This window comes from Prunus mume, linkage group LG3 (genome assembly GCF_029339155.1).
Source record: "Prunus mume cultivar Tortuosa linkage group LG3, ASM2933915v1, whole genome shotgun sequence".
NCBI lineage: Eukaryota > Viridiplantae > Streptophyta > Magnoliopsida > Rosales > Rosaceae > Prunus > Prunus mume.
The window spans coordinates 28,617,507-28,620,944 of NC_142700.1; the positions used below are offsets into that span (position 1 = coordinate 28,617,507).

General features: G+C 34.8%; 1 long non-coding RNA gene across 4 annotated transcripts; it reads right to left on the reverse strand.

Annotated features, from left to right (window-relative positions):
- Positions 1-1,105: 1,105 nt before the first annotated feature.
- Positions 1,106-3,041, reverse strand: LOC148919319 (uncharacterized). Of its 4 annotated transcripts, none has more exons than XR_016125430.1 (5): positions 2,704-3,041; positions 2,037-2,177; positions 1,891-1,944; positions 1,543-1,683; positions 1,112-1,317 (listed from the first exon to the last, which is right to left on the reverse strand). It is a non-coding gene; the product is annotated as an uncharacterized LOC148919319 (long non-coding RNA). The 4 variants fall into 4 exon arrangements; XR_016125432.1 differs by having other exon boundaries at positions 1,118-1,317; positions 1,543-1,680; positions 2,037-2,181; positions 2,704-3,036; XR_016125429.1 differs by having other exon boundaries at positions 1,120-1,317; positions 1,543-1,680; positions 2,704-3,038.
- Positions 3,042-3,438: the final 397 nt, after the last annotated feature.

The window sequence follows — 3,438 nt, forward strand, 5'->3', positions numbered from 1 at the left end:
TAACATTGTGACCTACCTGAAGGAGATAAGGAAACATTAACGAACATCGTGATCAAAACAAGGGGGTCATGGATGAGGCCAAGAAGACCCATACAGGAAGACAACGAAGGCTAGAAGAGTGGCGTCAAGAACATGGAGATTGTCAACTCAGCGGACCCCAAAGCCGAGGCAAACTTCAATGTGAGGGACATGGCGTCGAAGAGGGTGAGAGCCATCCTCGATCTCCTAATGGAACGAACCATGGGAAGCTGCAAACTTTCAAGCCTAGCCTTCACGGCTCATTCTCTGGTTTCTCTCGCATGCTAGCCGAAACCAGAAGGAATATCTTGACCTAAGAGATTTGCTGGAGGAATATCGTGATCGTGAAATCAATCATGATCGTGATAGGGAAGTTGATCAGTCTAAAGTCCCCCAAGTTCACGGAGAAGAGCATGCCGGAGAAAGTAGAAATTTGGAAGCCATGAAGCGGATGCATGATGAGATGGATCGGAAGCTGGAGGTCCTCTTAACAGCCCTCGAGCTTGAGTGATGTCCAGGACCTCTTGACCTGGCCATGACAACTGACACCATACCATTCACTAAGGACATCCTTGAATTCACTATGTGAAAATTGACTTTTAGCTTTGGATAATATATGTTACTAAAGGCCCCTAAAAACCAATGTATTGGGAATTGATGCGTATGATATAGTCATACGCATCGGATATTATCCGTTGCCTTTATATATCTACCGCACCAGTTCTATCGTAAACACCAATGCTAAAGTGCCTTCCATGTGCCATAAAATCGTTGACCCCTGATGCCTAAACATGCAATGACATCGGTAGGTTTAATAGTTCCGATGCTAAATATGGTTTACAACAACAAAATTTTATACCACACTGATGCTTTTTCCGACTTACAATGTCACATAATACAATAATGATGATGCTACTTTTAGTTATAGGCATCAATTATCTTATGAGTGCTGTTGTTATTTTAAATTTTTAACTTTTGTTGTTTGTGCAAAATTGAGATTGTTAGGAACAATATCATATAGTGTTGTCCATTACATACTGAAAAACCTATATAAATTAAAATATATTCATAAATCAAATATATATATATATATATATATTCAACACTTCCATAAATCACAGACTTTCCAACCCCACATATGATCCATACTTGTTTATAAGCAAAATACCAGCAACAAAAATACATATAAGAGTTTTCAGTCACTGCCATTAGATAAGAAGCATCAGGGTTTGCTGACAGCATCTTTCCCTTAGTTAGAGTTCCTTTTGTAACCACTGCACATATTTCACGTTTCACAACCTATAGACAAAGGTGAAGTCAGAAGTTCATAGTACCTTTTATGAGTAGCTTCAATATGGATATGAAATTACAAAGTGCAGTGCTAAGAAATAAAATATAGGATATCATATAAATCAGATGACAAACATTCAAGTATATACTTCTAATAGATATTAGATGTTTAACTTCAATGAAATAGAGCAAAAAAAAGATATCTCCACAGAAAATGACAAGAATAAAGCCAACCTTCCTAGCCACTTTCTCCACATGCATTGAGAAATTCTTATTCGGGAATCCACAATGGGGTTGTTCACCCTAATATTAGTCAAGTTCTTTTGCTCCTATGTATGCATCCATTTCAAAAAGTTCATAAAATTTACCCATCTGCTGAAAAAAAAAAAAAAAAAATCAGATATTCACCAATCCATTTCAAAAAGTTCATAAAATTTACCCATTTGCTCAAACAAAAAATAAGATATTCACCACTTCACTGCAGTAATGACCCTAAAAGTTTGTGTGGCATTATATAACAATTTAAAAAAATCCAAATTATATATATTTAGCTTACTTGGCTATAGTAAAGAATGAACATACCTTGAAGGAGAGAACTTTGTCCATGTGCTTTGACTTAAACTCCCACCATTGTCTCTAAATATTAACACATGACTAGATTAATAGAGTTCATGATGGTAAAGTGCCTCCAAACCCTATAGGCCACTTATCTATCTAAAAGAAATTACCTGGCCACCCGATACTCTTTAAGAAATCAGGAGGTAAGTACGGAGTTCTTGGATCATAATTTGCATATCCAGGACGTCTTTTTTTGGCATCCCTATGGTCTTTGTAAGATTTGAAATAGTATGCAAACTGTAATTGAAGGTCTGTCTTGCATTAACCAAAAACCACATTTAGCTTTTCTTAGTAACAAAATGCAAGCATGACTTTTATCTCAAGTCAAATGATAGCCGCATCATTCAAACAAACAACTTCATTTCAGCCAAATGAATAAAAAATAACTACTTTAGTAAGCTGAGATTTATTTTTTATTTATTTTTTAAAAGGAACCACAAGAACCAGTAGAAGATTTGGTGGTGAGTAGCAACTATTAAGTAACACTATGCCAAAAATGATCTTTAGCCTAAAGTAAAAGAGAACTCACCAGGTACCTAATAAGCTGTAGGAAAACAAGGAATTCATGACCAAACTAAAGAACTTTTGGATTAAACGAACAAATTAACACAAATAACTCAAGGCCATTCTTATATTTGTGCTTACTGATAAATAAATAAAAACATAAAGCAAGCAACTATACATTGAATTAAAAAAGATGGAAAAAAAAGGTATAAATCAACCAAAAGAAAAAACATATAAAAGAATAGAAACAAAACATATATGTATTGACCTTACCTTCATCAGCATCTTCAACACTCTTCGAAAACCTCTTCACCGTGCCCATTGCATGAACACTCTGCATCTCAATATTAGTGCTTGAGTACAAGAAAAGATCCTCTGTTTCAATCTTCATACTGACTTTTTTCTAATTGAAAAAGAACTATTCAACACTTAATGCAGTTACCTTTATTTCATCTAAGAATTCAACAAAACTTTACAAGTTTTCCATATTCATAGGAATCAACGGAAGAATGTTAAATTAATCAAGTTAAAGAAAATACCTAAAAACTAGAAAACACAAAAAGTTTCATTTTTATGCACCATTTATGGGCCTGCTAACCAACCAATAAAATGATATGCTTGACAAGAATTAGATAGTAGGAAAGTCAATACATTGCATAAATGAAGCTTTAAAGAACGCGTGCTGATTCGCCAATACAAGGTTTAAGAAAATGCTGGCCTCTTCACTAGAGACAAACACAACATGGGCTGCTTTACCAAGCTCATGCCCTTCAGCTATTAGTGAACCCAACTTCCAGTTTAAAAGTATGGCTTGACATGAAAACAAAACCACAAATAAAGAAGAAGATAACAATAGTCAACATGATGAACAAACATAGAGAACATGAAAAATATCCTCAGCAACACCAATGAATGAATTTATATATACAATGCAAAAGTAAATCTCATTCTTCACAACAACTTACTACCTGCAACACGATTGTACTTGTTTGTGCAAATAATCTCATG